Raw genomic sequence first — 17,881 nt, forward strand, 5'->3', positions numbered from 1 at the left:
TCTGCAAGTAACTTTTGATTAAATGGATAATATCGCAAATTTTTCTTTCTTGGGTGCTGGTTTTCTTGAATTCTTATACATATTCTTGAATTGTTTGTTTGTTTTTTCTGGATCACTGTTAAGTTACTTGTAAACAGACTGATCCTTTCAGATCTTGCTTTTAATGTCTGTCAGGTAGGATTAGAGCTGTGCTCAGTTCAGTGATAATTTTTCCCCACTACTGAGGCAAGACTCTTCTAGGTACTCTACTCAAAGTCCCATGAATTATAAAGTTTTCCTGTCTGGCTGGTGGGAACAGGCACTATTCCTGGCCCACTGTAAATGCTAGACACTATTACCTCTGATCTTTTGAATGGTTCTTTTCCCAGCCCCTGATAGTTTCCCTTTTTTGCATGTCCTGATTTGAACTCAGCTGGATACGTAAATGGGACTCTCTATAGATCTCTCTTTGTGTAGCTTTCTCTTCTCCAGTATTGTTCTGTGAACACCAGCTGCCTCGGTCTCCCTAGACTTTCAGTTTCATCTCCTCAACCCAGCAAGTCCTCTGAGTTCTACCAGATCCGCCCCCCCCCCCGCCCCAAGCATCACTACTGCCTGGAAACTCTCTCAAGGTGCTATGCTGGGGCCGTTGTAGGGCTGACCTCATTTTTTTGTTTTTCTCAAGATGCTAGTGTCTTATGAGCCATTATTTCACATAGATTTGTTTGTTGGCTGTTTCAGGTGAAGGGTAAGTCTGGTCCCTGCTCCTATATTTTCACTGTAAGTGTGAGTCCAACATGTGTTGTATAAATACTCCACATATTAGCACAGAAATTCAGTGTGACTATTCACATGTTTCTGAACTTAATCCAGAATTGTTTCAACTTAGGCTATGAAACTTATGTTTTTGCTCATGTAGATGTGACATAAATAAAAGAACTAAAAATGAAACGATTAACTACAAAGACAAGCTACTTAACAGGATTGAGATACACAAAATAGTTCTCTGTTTGCTTATTTATGTCCATTTTACCAGTAGCTTCACTGGCATTTTGAAATAACTAGATTTAATTGTGCAAAAACATTTTAGACCATCTGTCTAAGTGAGATCTAGTTAGATAATAAAATAAAAACTCTTCTGAATGGCTAATGTCCATTTACATGGATAGAATTTTATGATTGAGTAATTCAACTTATCTGAGTTCAACCAACATTTACTAGGTGCATTCTATGTGCTAGACACTGAGCTAACTCTAGAGATACAGATGAATAATAAATAGCCTCTGCCCTAGAGGAGCTCACAGGGAGGCAGAACTGATAAGTGAGTTGACAATGTGATAAGTGCTATGATTACACTAATTGTGAGTTGCCATGAGAGCCCTGAAGTGGAGCAACGCACACAGCTCAGGAAGTCCTAAGGGTCGGTTGTATTTGAGAAGGTATAGCTGATGCAATGGGTTACCTGCTCTTTTCTCCTTCTTCCTTGCTGGAAGAGTCCTGGTTTAATGATGGTATTCACTCTCCCTCTCCCTGCTGGATGCAGGAAGTGAATGTTCAAGTCTAAGCCAATCATTGTCAAACACTGTACTTCTGTGCTTATGCTTACTATCTTTTTTTTTTTGAAGATTTTATTTATTTATTTATTTATTTGAGAGAGAACACAAGAGGGGAAAGGGGCAAGGGGAGAGGGAGAAGCAGACTCCAAGCTGTGCATGGAGCCCCACTCAACACTTGATCCCAGGACCTTGAGATCATGACCTGAGCCAAAGTCAGGAGCTTAACCAACTGAGCCACCCAGGTGCCCGTATGTTTACTTTCAATATTGGTTTAGATGAGGGCATGTGACACAGCCCTGGAGAGGGAGGTGTAAAGATAATTCTACAGATGCGACTCTAAATAGACTTTTCTCTTGATAGAAGGAGACATGCCAGGAGAAACTTCTTTCCTGGCTTTGATCACAACTGTGTGACAACATAATATCTAAAAGGTGACATCCATGTTGTGATGATGAAAGGACAGCCTGAGAATGTGAGCTCTAACAGGCTGAGGATAGAAGGGCAGAGATAGGAAAGTTGGGTCTTTGTTACATATATACATATAACATAGTGTTGCTGAGTTACAAACCTGGAATCTTCTATATCTATCATTTTTCTTTTTGTTATATGAGATAGTAAGTCCTTATTATTTAAGCCACTTTCAGCTATTTCATAACATGGAGTCAAAAGTATCCTATCTGATATAAAGAAATGAAGCTTGAGTACTGTCTTTAAGGACCAAAGATACTCATCCCTGAGAGTTAGCTGGAGGCAGGAGAGTGAGAGAAGGCCACCCCAGGCAGACAGAAGGGCTTATGGAAAATCTTAGAAACTCAAAGGGACATGGGGTGCTTGAGAAAGTGTAGGCAGTTCTGTATTAGATGGTTGTGCTAATTCAGATTTTTTCCTTTGGGTAGACTGTCTTTTGCACATAGTCAGTATCCAGTTACTATTTGTTGCATGACTGCTTTTACAATTTTTTTTTTAAAGATTTTATTTACTTATTTGACAGAGAGAGAGATAGCGAGAGCACGAACACAAGCAGGGGGAGTGGGAGAGGGAGAAGCAGGCCTCCCGCCGAGCAGGGAGCCCGATGTGGGACTCGATCCCAGGACCCCGGGATCACGACCTGAGCCGAAGGCAGACGCTTAATGACTGAGCCACTCAGGCGCCCCTACAATTGTTTTAAATTACACGAAATTCAGCCAAGAATGCCTATTAATGCGCCAGGGATTTTTCAGGCGCATCTGGTAGAATCTGACTCTTGTTTGTGGCGATACCCATCCCAACTCCCTTCTAAGATGCTAACAATGAAAAACTATACTTTCAGACTCTCTTGAGAAGGTTATGCTTTATTTTCCACCACCGACATAAAATGACTCAAGACTTCATCTTAAAAAGGCATCCTGGTGGGGAAAGAAGCCGAATATGAGGCCTTGGTGTTCCATGTGTGAATGTGGCACCAGTGATGTGTGCACAGATCTGGCCGCTCCAGCGTCTCCCAGGTTGTGGGAGAGGCAGCCGTCATCTGGGTGGCTCACAACAACGGTGCTGTAGTAGGAGTTATTCCTGGAAGCTCAGCTGGAGTCTGTTTCTTCAGCCCTCCCCTAAATGTTGTGTCATGTATATTCCGTATTCAATTCTCTTTGTATAAGCTAGCTAAAGTGGGTTCCATGACTGCATTTAGGAACCCTGACTGACAGGACATGGGCGACACAGCGCTGCAGCTCAAAGACCTTAGGGACCGGTGGAGCAGATCAGAATCATTTTGCTCTGGGATTACAGGATTACAATTTGTATTGCAATTAATACTTTCTACAGCACTTTTAAAGGGCTTCTGCAACATTTATAGGGCTTTTATTATGTGTTCTTTTGACAGTTGAGGAAATTGAGGCACCTGGGAAGCTCAGTGAGACAGAAATAAAGTTACTGATCACTGAGACTAGAATTCAGGTCTTATAACCTCTGGTCTAGTGCTTTTTTCCCCTCAGTGGTCATTTGGAAAATGGACTGTTCTACAGGGAGCCTACTGGAACTATGCTTTTGCATTACTGAAAAATTGTCATACATCAGACTTTCCTAACGGAAATGCTGGCCCCACTGACACATAGGTGAAAAGCTCTGTGGCCCATTACTCGTCCTTTGAACCATCTCGTTTCACTTTAATAGCATGTTTAATGGAAACCCATCAGCTAAATGAGAAGTATGTCAAGCATTACTATCACTTTCTCCACTACCCTTCTTCGAGATTACGTGGCTCCATAAGTGTAATGGAAACATTTATATTGACAAAGAAAAATGAAAAGTTGCTCTAAAAGTTCAAACAAATTCTTAATGTATGTTTGATGAGGATATACAAAAGCTGTGGTAATAAAGTTTCTAACTGCACACCATCCTAATGCAAATTTTCAAGAAAAAAAATGCCTCTATTTTTCATATTGTTTTGCTTCTTCAACAAAGAGGTATTAAATGTTTTTCCTACAATTGCTAGAGGTGCTAAAGATAGCTACGATAAATGTTGACAATAGGAAAAAGATGTGAGCTACATAAAAACAGACTATACAGGCCTGTGCTATCTGAATTAAGCAGGCCAATCTGGTGCTCTGCCAACTAACCACACTTACCTACTCCGACAATAGGAATTGCAGAAAGATGTCTTTTAGCTGGAAAGTAAACACTATATACTTGACTGAGCCTTTTCTATTAAAAGGCAGATTAGGAAGACTGGCAACTGATTTTCCCCTTCCCCGCTATGCTATCAGCTTCTCCATTTTCTACCACTTCCTACCATTTCTTCCTCCCCCCTCTTCCACATATGAGATTCATGCATGATGAATGAAGTACAACTCTTGCTCAGGGCAAGTTAGGAATACTGCCGAGACTCTAATAGTCACATATATATGAAAATATGAGAGGGTGCTTGGGTGGCTCAGTGGGTTAAGTGTCTGCCTTCAGCTCAGGCCATGGTCCCAGGGTCCTGGGATTGAGTCCCACATCAGGCTTCCTGCTCAGCAGGGAGTCTGCTTCTCCCTCTCCCCTCTCCCCCTTCCTTTTGCCCCTCCCCACTGCTCTTGCTCTCCCTCTCTTGAGTGAACTCTCTCTCTCTCTCTCAAATAAATAAATAAATAAAATCTTTAAAAAAATATGAGAAGGCAATATCATTATGTGCATAAATTAAGTGCATGTCTCTGTGTCTTCTGACCTTCGCTACAAGCAACATTTTTAGTGTGGTGGGTTATGAAGTAATAGTTAGCATATATTGAGACTCACCATAGTTCAGATACTGTATGTACTAAGTATGCATTTTCTCAGTAACTTCTGTGACAGTTACTGTCATTATCACTATTATTTTACATATGAAGAATCTATGGATTCTTGACTTGTGATCTCACGACTGAGATCATAAAGTTAGATAGGAGACTCCAGAGTTGCGGAGTCTCCATATCTGTGCTCTTTGTCACAAAACTGTACTTACTGTGCTAAGCTTACTAACAAATTGGCTCCAAATGAATTCAGTAAAGTTGCAGGATACAAAATCAACATTACAAAAATCAGTTGTGTTTCTATATACTAATAAAAACTATCTGAAAGTGAAATAGAGGAAGCAATCCCATTTATAATAGTGTCAAAAGCAATAAAATACTTAGGAAACAATTTAACCAAGGAGGTGAAAGACCTGTATACTATAAGACACCACACCAATGAACGAAATGGAAGAAGACACAAATAAATGCAAAGATATTCCCAGGTCTCGACTGGAAAAGTTAATATTGTGAAAATGCTGATATTCCCCGACATGATCTACAAATTCAATGCAATCCCTATCAAAATTCCAATGGTCTTTTTCACAAAAGTGGAATAAACAATCCTAAAATTTGTATGGAATGACAAAAGACCTCAAGTAACCAAAGCAATCTTCAGAAAAAGAACAAAGCTGGAGGTATCACACTTTCTGATTTCAAACTATATTACAAAGCTATAGTAATCAAATGATATGGTACTATATGAAAAACAGGCACATAGACCAGTGGAACACATTAGAAGGCCCAGAAATAAACCTACATATATATGGTCAATTAATTTTTAAGAAGGACTCCAAGAACACACAATGGCGAAAGGATAGTCTCTTCAATAAGTGGTGTTGGGAAAAGTGGAGAGCCACATGAGAAATCATTAAACTGCATCCCTATCTTATTCCACTTACAAAACTTAACTTGAAGTGGATTAAAGGCAAATGTAAGACCTGAAACCATAAAACTCCTAGAAGAAAACAGAAGGAAAGAGCTCTTTAACATTGGTCTTGGCAATTACTTCCCGGATTAGATACCCAAAACACAGGCAACAAGAGCTAGAATAAACAAGTGAAGCTACATCAAACTACAGAGCTTCTGCACAGCAAAGGAAACAATAAATTGAAAAGACAACCTACTGATTGGGGAAAAATATTTGCAAACCATATATCTGATAAGGGGTTAATATCTAAAATATATAAAGAACTCATACAAACCTCAATAGCAAAAAAGCAAAAGAAGTCATTTTGAAAAATGAGTTAAAGGACCTGAATAAGTGTTTTTTCTAATGAAGACATACAGATGACCAAAGATACATGAAAAGGCGCTGAACACCACTAAGCATCAGAGAAATACAAATCAAATCACATCACAATGAGATATCTCGTTAGGATGGCCATTGTCAAAAAGACAAGAGGTAACAAATGTTGGCAAGGATGTGGAGAAATTGTTGGTGAGAATGTAAATTGGTACAGCCATTATGGAAAACAGTATGGCAGTTCCTCCAAAAATTAAAAATGTAATTACCATATGATCCAACAATCCCACTCCTGGGTATATATCTGAAGGAAATGAAATCAGTATCTTGAGATATCTGTACTCTCATGCTCACTGCAACATTATTCACAATAGCCAAGATACAGAAACAACCTAAATGCCCTTTGATGAATGAATAAAGAAAATGTGAAACACACTCCCCCTCCACACACAGAGGAATATTATTTAGCTTTAAAAAAGAAGAAAATCCTCCCATTTGCAACCACATGGATGGAAGGCTTTATGCTGGAAATGAGATAAGTCAGACAAAGAAAGACAAATACTGTATGGTATCACTTACATGTGGATTTAAAAAAAAAAGTCAATCTCATAGAAACAGAGAATAGAATGGTGATTGCTAGGAGGTTTGGGGGAGGGGGTATATGAGGAGATGTAGGTCAAAGGGTATAAACTTTCAGTTATAAGAAGAATAAATTCTGAGACTCTAATGTACAGCATGGTGACTATAATAATAGAGCATTATATACTAGAAATTTGCTGAGAGCAGATCTTAAGTGTCCTCACCACAAACAAACAAACAAACAAGCGAACAAAAGAACAAAACTATGTGAGGTGATGGATGTGTTAATTATCTTGGTCTTGGTAATCATTCCACAATGTATATGTATATCAAATCATCATGTTGTACAACTTTAAATATCTACAATTATATTTGTCCATTATTGCTCAATAAACTTGGTAAAGAAAAATAAAAAAACCCAACAAATTGTCTCCAATTAACTCCTTATTAATCAGTAATAAGTGCCGTTCCTGGGGAGGAGTAAAAGACACAAAGGATGCCAATGTGATTCAAATATTGTAAAGCATGCATTCATTTATTGGTTTCTCAAATATTCTCTCCTGAATGCCTGTGTCATAGATCTACAGAAGGAAAGACATAGCTCCTGCAGGTAAGGAATTAGTTAGCCTGAGGAGATGGGTGTGTGACTCAACAGTTAACAATGAGAGCATTGCTACAGGAGATGCGTGTTAGGTATAATGGGAGATTAGAGGTGCTTGTAGGAGACAGGAAGGACCTCATAGAGATGGTCACATCTGAGCAAGATTTGAAATAAAAATAGAATGTTGTCAGTGGATATGACCAAAGAAAGCATGGCCTATGTTCGGGGAACCACAATTACTTTAGCACTGCGAGGAGTCAGGCAGTAGTTGGGCAGGGGTATGGGATGAAACAAGGCTGGATAGGTATTTAAGGGCCAGATCATAAAAGGGATACAAAGGAATATGCTTCTTCTTCTTCTTCTTATTTTTCTTTGACAAGTTTTTATTATGGTAACATACACATAATACAAGATTTACCATCTTAACCATTTTTAAGTGCATAGTTCAGTGGTATTAAGCGTATTTATAATGTTGTGCAACTGTCACCACGATACACCTCCAGAACTTTCATCTTACAAAACTGAGACTCTATACCTATTAAACACTAACTCCCCATTCTCCCTTCATCCCCTGACAACCACCATTCTACTTTTAGTTTCTGATGATTTAGACTACTTTCAACACTTCATGTAAGTGTAATCATATTGTATTTGTCCTTTTTGTGACTGGCTTATTTCACTTAGCATAATGTCTTCAAGTTTCATCCATGTTGTAGCATATGTAAGAATTTCCTTCCTTTTTAAGGCTGAGTAATATTCCATTGTTTATGTATAAAACATTTTGTTTATCCATTCATCCATCAATCAACAGTTGGGCTGCTTTCATATCCCACTGTGAATAATGCGGCTATGAACATGGGTGTACAAATATCTCTTCAAGATCCTTCTTTCAATCCTCTTGGGAATATACCCAGATGTGGAACTGCTGGATCATAAGGTAATTCTCTTTGTAATTTTTTGAGGAACCGTCATGCTGTTTTTCACAGTGGTTGCACCATTTCATGTTCCCACCAATAGTGCACAAGGGTAAGGAGTATACATTTTCATCTCATCTTTGAAGGGGTCAAATAAAAAACTGTGACTAGAATAGAATTATGGTCATGTTTATATGTTGTCAGGGACTGATGGTGGAAAATGCAGTAGAAGGAGAAGATCAGAGACAGGGAGACGAATGCTGGGGATATCTGAACTAGGTAGGAGCAGTGGGGATGGGGAGCATAGGACTTTTTTGAGTGCTATTTAGGCTGTAATTTCCAGGACTGAGTGTTTAATTGATGAGTAAAAAAGAGTAGGAAGAATCTGGAATGACTCCAAGGGTTCTAACTCTGACAAGTGGTTTAATGGTGTGTTGATGCCATCAACAAAGAGAGGCAAAATAGGGTGAGGAGAAGGTTTGGGGGCTGGTGAGTTCAGATTTTAAAATGTTGTGCATGAAGATCCAGATGGATATCCAGGAAGTAACACCTGGCCCACAGTTAGGTAACCCTAAGATACCATTCACTCACCATTTCTAATGTCCTCTCTACTTCAGCATATTCTGAATGAGACTGCTTTTTGTTAGACTGCTAGACTGTTTAACAGACTGTCTTGTTAACTGTTGTAAATATCACGTCTAACAAACAATAGATGCTCAACGATTATTTATTGAATAAATACATGACCTTGATCATAAGAATGTGGTCTAAGGTGAATATGAACCTTTGAAAGTCAGCAAGTTGTTGGCAAATGAAGCTTTTTGTATCAGTGAGGTTCACAGCAAGAAGCAAATGGGCTTCACTGAATATAATTCAATCATTTATGAAGGTGTGAGCATGGTTAGGGAAGCCAAGCTGAACAGACTCTTAGGCCCCAAGGAGCAGAGAGAGGAAATAGTTTTACCAGAGCTAGAAGGGCTGGAGTGGTGGAGGAGGGGGTCTGGCAAGAGACAGAATTATAAAGATAATGACCCAACCAGCACTGGAGCACCAAAACAGAGCGCGAGAAGGGAGAGAAATATTCCAGCCTCTCTTTTCTCTTATCCTCTGATATCCTGCTGAAGTCATCTCTTCTTGGAATACATTGGAGGGCAAGGAAATATCAGTGATAGAGTCCATAGAAGTCACTCTCTCTGTGAAGCATGCAATGTAGGAAGAAGCATGCCATAGTAGAGGCTACTTGTCCATGGTGACATTTTCTTTAGTACCCAGAGAAGACAATGGTTGGTTTAGTTTCTGAACACTTACTTAGGATAATTAGCCCTGGATTCCCATAAGCAGCCAACTTCTGGAAGACACTTCCATTTTGGAGCAGTCTCCTTTTGAGCATGGAAAACAGCCTTTCTTGCGGCACCATTGTCTTGTTCATGTCTTCATATCTCTGACCTCATCAGCTAGGAGCCAAGACAAGGACATCCCCTTAGATGTTTGACCCCCTGGGAGAGAAGTACCACATTCCTCTTTCCTGATGAATTTTTTTTTTAGAACCAATTGTCCCTCATAGGGGTAGATTCTGATTTCAAACACTTCTCCCCCATGCTAGATGCACCTTGGGCCAAACAGCCAAGGCTTCCCCAGCACATGACTGGGGCAAGGCCTAGGATCAGACCCAGTTCTGTTCATAAATCTGTGCACTCAGGAATTTGAGAAAACCCATTTCTGGTACTTTTTCTGTCCCTTCATTTTTTCCAATTCTTTCTCCCTCTGGATGGTAAGTAACAAGAATTTAAAATCAGGACATCAGAGCACGTTCAATTTTTGGCTAATTATTGAGTTGATGTCAGTGCTCAGATTGGCTTTTCATATCTCAGGGATAATAAATGTTTGTCACCGTCCTCCTCTTACAACAGCAACTGAACAATCTCAGGAGAAAGACTTCCATTGTTATTGTGCTCCTTTCCCCTCCTAAACTGTTCACTGTTTCAGACATTTCCCTGGGAACAATAACGGAGCCGCTCTGTAATAAGGCAATTCTTAAGAAGGTTATTATACCAGATTATACAGCCACCTCTCACTCTGTTTAATTTTGTAGTTATTCAACACTGAAGAGAAATTTCCTGATCCTCTTTCATATTGATTAAGCATAGCATAATTAAGGGAGAATAAAAGATAGCTGACTTACCCGATTTATACATTTAATTTTATCTAAACTACACATTCGCAATGGTAAGATAAAACAGAAGATGAAAGTATATATATATGTGTGTGTGTGTGTGTGTAAAGAAAGTACAACAACAACAAAAAGAATAATACTTTGGAGTACCAGTCCTGAGGCTTAACTCATTCTTTCCTCAAGAGCCCATCTAACAAAGTAGGATAGGCAATGGAATTCAATCACATTGAGTGAGTTTAGAGTGTGCCTCTGTACCCTCTTTCCATACTGGGTTTAGATACTGTTTGATTAACTGCCTGTCCCATGGAAGGAAGATGCTATTAGATTTCACTCCTCTAAAGATATGCTCCTTTTTTATCACAAATTCCAAGGTTCACTTTTTACTATGTCTTCTGGAGCAATGGTAGAATGTCATTTCCATCTCTGATGGCTTCTCTGCATGAGTATAATATGACAAAGAACACCGAAGAGATTCACCCTGTGCCCTTAGTTTATCATGGACAGCACAATTATAGAGCAGTGGGAGAAGAATTCATTGAGCTCTTGCCCAAAACTCCCTCTGGGCCAAGGAAAGAAGAGTTGCTGGTATGTTACCTTTTATTTCTTGTTTACACTTGGCCTTTTCCAGATAGCCATGACTTTGCTCTGCTGGCCCAGCTGTCCTCAAGGACATTGTGAGTCGCAGCAAACATTTTTTGGGGTGAGTTCTCTCATTCCTCTGCCACACGCCCAGTGGTGGCAGTAAATACATGTGGGGCATTTTGACATACCTTTAAAACAATCCAATTTTTCCATAATGGGAAATGACAGAAAAACAAGGAAGAGTGTTATGCTCAGCCCTAAGGCATTTTTTTCTAAATCAGCTTTATCAGCAGGGAACTAGTTCCATTGAGAACTATCTTTTTTTAAAAAAAGATTTTATTTATTTATTTGACAGAGAGATAGAGAGCACAAGTAGGCAGAGAGGCAGGCAGAGGGAGAGGGAGAAGCAGGCTCCCTGCCGAGCAGGGAGCCCAATGTGGGGCTCAGTCCAGGACCCTGGGATCATGACCTGAGCTGAAGGCAGACGCTTAACCACTGAGCCACCCAGGTGCCCCGAGAACTATCTTGAATCAGAAAAATTTTCTAGGAAATATGTTTAATTGATTTTCCTACTGAAAGTTGGAAATCTAGAGCAAAAGACAACTAGTATCAGTCAGAAACTTGGAGTTGATAAGCCAAAACTCAGTAACGCTTCTGATTCGCTCACGTGTTTTGCGGGATGAGAACACGCACATCTACAAAGCTTCGGAGATCAACCATTTTCAGGGTAATTGTAGCACGGTTGTTTATATCAACACATAATTCACCAATTCCAATTATCAAAATAATTGGGCCACAATATGGTCAGCCCAGATAATTTTAGCATTCATATCAAATTGACCTCTAACTAGTGATTTGAGGACTCTGTGATCAGCTTCTATGGCAAAGAAGGAAAACACTACCGAACTGTGATATATTCCGTCCAGCTTCATAAGCAGTGTGGCGAAGTGCTGTTAAAAAATGCCTATTTGCAGAAAGGCACAAATGTTGGCAATTGTCCATATTAGCCCTGCTCAAGTGCAGAGCATTACATAGTTTCCTTCAAAACCATTAGGACTATGATCTCTTTCTTAATTAAAATAAACCCTTACTTGAGACATATTCTCTTTTTAAAAAAATTTTTTAAATTTTATTATGTTACATTGATCACCGCACATTACATCATTAGTTTTTGATGTAGTGTTCCATGATTCATTGTTTGCGTATAACACCCAGTGCTCCATGCAGAACATCCCCTCTTTAATGCCCATCACCAGGCTAACCCATCCCCCCACCCCCTCCCCTCCAGAACCCTCAGTTTGTTTCTCAGAGTCCATAGTCTTTCATAGTTCATCTCCCCCTCTGATTCCCCCCTTCATTTTTCCCTTCCTGCTATCTTCTTCTTCTTCTTCTTCTTCTTTTAACATATAATGTATTATTTGTTTCAGAGGTACAGGTCTGTGATTCAACAGTCTTACACAATTCACAGTGCTCACCATAGCACATACCCTCCCCAATGTCTATCATCCAGCCACCCCAGCTCTCCGACCCCTTACCACTCCAGCAACCCTTAGTTTGTTTCCTGAGATTAAGAATTCCTCATATCAGTGAGATCATATGATACATGTCTTTCTCTGATTGACTTATTTCATTCAGCATAATACCCTCTAGTTCCATCCACGTCATTGCAAATGGCAAGATTTCATTCCTTTTGATGGCTGCATAATATTCCATTGTATATATATCACATGTTCTTTATCGAGACATATTCTCTTTCTCACTTTCTCTTTGTTTATCAGTCAATTAAGTCAGGTTTTTAACATATAAATTTCCCACAAACATTCTCTACTGAGTTTCATTTTTATTCTGCTTTTACAAATTCAGATATAAAAGGTATGCATATTATTAGTATCCTTTTCAAAAAAAAATTATACTTTGGTTCATTTTGAATGGCTATACATTTTCCCCTAAGTTTGGGTGGAATCTTTCTGAATCTGGATTGTAACAGAGATCAAATAAAATCAGTGTGTAAAAAAGAAAAAAATAAAATAAAATCAGTGTGTATGAACACACTGCCATAGCTGGTCAAAAATGCTGCTACCTCCATCACCATCATCATACTCCTTACCATTCATTACAAGAGAGTAAAAAAATTCCTAAGTAAATTGAACTTACTCTTTCACACATATAAGCACACTCAAGACCTAGATTTTGTATGCTTCTGAAAAACCTACTCCCATCAGAATGATTTCATATTACGTTCTCCTTTTCTGCAAAATTACCTATAGCTACTCTTACCAGTGAGGCATGCACAAGACCACTGCAATCCTTCTCATGTATAATATTGTTTGGTTATATTTTAATTGTGTTATCTATTTTTTGGAGGAGGAGGAGGAGGAGGGAGGCTATATGAAATTTTATTTTTAGATTATAACATTTGTTCAGGGTTTTATTTTTCTATTTCTATTTCTATACTTTTCATATGAAGTATAACATTGTGAGAACCACATTTCCTGATTCTATTCCAGCCCTGATAATATTTCATCTGAGATATAGGACAGCTTTTTCTGTCTCTTGGGGACGATGTGAACCATGAATAATAAACTACTTAGTGGTTCTGGAAGGGTAAGTGCTTCTTTCTAGTTCTGCTGTACAACATAGGTTCTATCCCTTGTGGAGAGGCGAAATAGGGTAAAGAATGAAAAGTTTTATTTTTTTATTTTTTCTCATTTTTAAAAATTTAAATTCAATTACTTAACATATAATGTATTATTAGTTTCAGAGGTAAGAATGAAAAGTTTTAAAGCAGTGACATGGAAAATCCTCAGCATTCTCTTCCTGAGTATCCCACAAGCTCAACATCTCTCAGGAATTTAGCATCTGTCAGCATTTTGACAACCAAGAGCACATTTGAATCCAAACCTTTGATATTTTAATATTCCTGCCATCAGATTCTTCACTCACCCCCTCCCAAAGTAAGCAAACCATCTTCCATGAATGCATCAATCCTGATGCTGATCTAGATGGATTTTATATTTTCTATCATCATGATATTAAGGTCATTTTAATAAATGCACAAACCCGGGGGTGCCTGGGTGGCACAGTCGGTTAAGCGTCCGACTCTTGGTTTTGACTCAGGTCATGATCTCAAGGTCATGAGATCGAGCCCCACATTGGGCTCTGGGCTCAGTGTGGAGTCTGCTTGAGATTCTCTCTCTCCCTCTGCCCCTCCCACTCATGCTGGTTCTATCTCTCTCAAATAAATAAATAAAATCTTAAAAAAAAATGCACAAACCCATAGCACAAAACCCCACAAATGCAGATAAAGAATGCAATCTATTTCTTAATGAGATCAAATCATAAAATTTCATGTTCATAATCAGAGATTGCCAGAGTACCATGTGTTTGTGCTACCTCTGATCTGGGCCAACACAGGCAATGGCCTTTAGAACTCTTACCCTCAGTTCTCACCTGCAAGGTAGCCTGGCCTTGGGGATAGGAATAGCTCCACTAAGAATTGTCTCGAAGCAGGACAATATGTCTATTTTGAGTGGGTGCTATTTTCCAAATGTATAAATTGTAATTATGTAATCCTCAAGGCAACACAAGGAAAGATACTTCACTGGAGTTGATGGGCCTCAGTGCCCACAGGAGGATAGTCCCTCCGCGGAGGTCTGCAGCAATCAGAGCACTGCTGTATTCTGAAGTCAGACCTCACGTAGCAGCTTCTAGAAGCTTTTCTTGGGGCAGCCAAGCCAAAGGGCAAATGGCAAGGGGTGGTGCCACCCCATGCTTGGTTAAGTCACTGATTTTTTACAGGACAAGCCAGGCCAACTTAGTAAAGCTATTTGAGTATATCAGCAGTAGTTTCCAGAAAGTATTGTTACCACAGATGTTACTGCAAGATAATCAAAAGAACACATCTAATTTGGGGATGTAGAGTACTTATTTCTGTTGCTGATTCTATCATTTGAAGCTTTCAAAGCTGAAGGCTTTCATGATTAAGCACATATTATTCTCCTGGAAGATATTTCTTTTTTGGCAGATAAGATAATGGAACAGATCCACTGTTTGTCAAGAGGAGTTACTATGTCATTAAAAAGCCTTTAACACAATGTTTTTCTCTTTTCCATGCTGGTTGAAAAGATTTGAATGCAAAAGCACAGATATAACAATAACAGCACAAAACCTAAATTGTCCATGGAAAAGCTTAAACCAACTTAAAATTTTCCATTTGCCAAATGCTCTTCAGGCAATTTAAATGTAATTCGAAACAGGCACTCAGTAGCCACAGATGTGTGGTGCCTCAGAATGTTCTTTGTCTTGGTTGCATACATCCAATTTCTTTCTAAAAATTGTCTCTATTCCAGCAGGAGAAGAAAAAAATACCCAAATTCAATTATAAAATTTGTATGATTAAAATCCTTTTTTTTTTTTCTTATGAGTCCTGAAAAAGTATTATCATTTACCTCAAAAAATCCCTGTTCTTTGAAACTTAAGAACAGGGGTGCCTGGGTGGCTTAGTTGGTGAAGCATCTGCCTTCAGCTTAGGTCATGATCCCAGGGTTCTGGGATAGAGCCCTGCATCAGGCTCCCTGCTCTGAGGGAAGCCTGCTTCTCCCTCTCCCTCTGCCCCTGCTTGTGTTCCTTCTCTCGCTGTCTCTCTCTCTTGCCAACTGTCTTTTCTGTCCTGACTAGCATGCAAGCCCACTGTGATTCAGTCTGACTTGTCAAAGCCAAGGCTGGACAAAAATCATCAAGTCCACCCTGTAGCTCCTACCTCTGTTTTAGAGTCTGTCTCACATTGAGTAATGGAAAGTCAATTGATGAAGCAGTAAGTTTGCTATCCGTTCTCTTCCAATGGGACCTCTTTGTCATCTTTGTGTAAACACGCTAATGGCAGACGGGGAAAACAAGCTAAATGGTTTTGAGGATGTATTATCTGTTTAAGATGCCTAGTGGTAAACAAACCTGGAATCTATGGCTATACGGGACATGACCCCTGGACTCCCTCATGGAAGCTACGCAACCCTGAGTGTTAGATGGAAAAACTTCATGCCTTCACATGTTAGTGATGTGAACACATGCAGAGCTTAGAGATCTTTCATGTTAAGGAGCCAGAGCATGCCCACTAAGGCAGGGAAAACCCCAGAGAGCCCCATGAGGTTGGCAGGCCTCTTCCTGCTTTGCCTGTGCCTCATGATGACCTGTATCCTTGAAATTATTAGTACAGTTTGGAACTGGGTGAGATCTCTGATCAATGCATCTCTTCACGCATCGTCTGATCCTATGTGCTGTCATGTAGCAAGATGAGCTCTGTGGGCACTTCAATTCTGAAATCACTCAAAACACTACGAGAGAAGGACAATGCCGGGTATATAAAAATGCCCCCCGCCCCCCAGTATTTGTTGCAAAAATGGATGAACCAATGAGAGTAAATGGACAAATGAATGAATGGGACCTATTCTTCCTACAATCAAATGAAACTCACCCGAAGACTTTAAAAGAAATAAAACACCAAAGACTGATTCTTTAATAGTAGATTTCCAGGCATCGTGATTGGTTGAAAGGGAGGTAAGAGGATCGGGGCCTCTGGAGCTCTTCAGCCCTAGAACTTAATTTGTTCACAAGTTGGTCTTGTATGGATTTGGGTGATGGGGGAAGGGAAAGTTGGGTCATTAGTTTTTTTAAAGAATGTACCAAAAGGAAATTGTCTGTATTTAAGTCAAGGAATGATTTGGCTAATTATGCTTTAGCTTGAGCCTGTAGGACTTTTGTTGATTGGCTTGACTGCAAACAACCTTTAAAGGGACACAATGTGGAACAAAACAGCTTATTACAGTGGTTCACAGAGAGACCTCTTAGGAGAAATTTTAGGACTTAGAAATGCATGAATCAGCTAAGATCTACAGAATATGTTTTGGACTTACAAATTCCTGGCAGTATGTATAGTAAGCCAAATCTTTATCCCAAAATTCCTTTTTTTTGCTTAGAGTGGATTCTGCATTCTATGCAAATCAAAGCAGATGTTAATGAATGGGATCTTGTCCTAGTAATTGAAATAGACTTGTCCTGGAGGAGAATGTTCAAAAGCCCTGCGTACTTTCTACCTGATAGAGTCAAGCATACATGATGCTTTCAAGCTCATAGGATGCAAGAGAGGGAGACGTCCACCACAGACCTCACTAAGGGTTTATGAAAGGTTTATAATGTTATATTTGGCATTACAAGGACACCAAAGCTAAGTTGACAAAGTTCTTTATAAATTAGACGTAAACAAAGCAACTGAAAACCCCCAAAGAAGAAAACTCCATCCCTGTAGGTTATGTTCACGTTTGTTTTATTCACCTTTGTATTGTAGCCCTATTGTCTGGCACAGTACTTGCTTTATAGGTAGGACTCGATAAATGTTTCTCGAATGAATGTACGGAATGATCAACCTACTGACCTTTCCTCTGTTGCCTTACACTTCAAAATGTTAATGTGACCATCAGAAACTCACTACATCCAGTCATTCCTTCTGTCTTTGGGCCCTAGTATTTGAGAGCAAAAATGGGATGACACACTTGTTCACTATTAGTGCTGTATTTGCAAAAATTTTCACAAGGGCACACAGGATTCTGGGGTCTGCTGTGGGAGCTACAGGCTAGCTAATTTCAGAGTAAGATTTTTAAGGAAAGCAATCCTGTAATTATGTTAGCAAAGATTTGTAAATAGACAAAAGCTAGCCTGCCAAAGTATTTTTAAGAAGAGACATATTGTTGATTTGTTCCATATTTAACAACTAATATAAACAAAAAAATTCCTGCCTTTTGTCATGTGTCAGACATTCTGTCCTCTAGAATAACAGAAACTTCTTTGGAAAACACATCTGGTTTCTAAGCCCAGCCCTGTCCATCAATAAAACAGATGGTTTTGAAAGAGAGACCAGAAGGCGGGACCGGGGATTAAGCTACAGGCATTTTTCCAAGTAGAATTTCCTTCTTGGTAA

The sequence above is a fragment of the Neomonachus schauinslandi genome, chromosome 4, assembly GCF_002201575.2.
Source record: "Neomonachus schauinslandi chromosome 4, ASM220157v2, whole genome shotgun sequence".
NCBI lineage: Eukaryota > Metazoa > Chordata > Mammalia > Carnivora > Phocidae > Neomonachus > Neomonachus schauinslandi.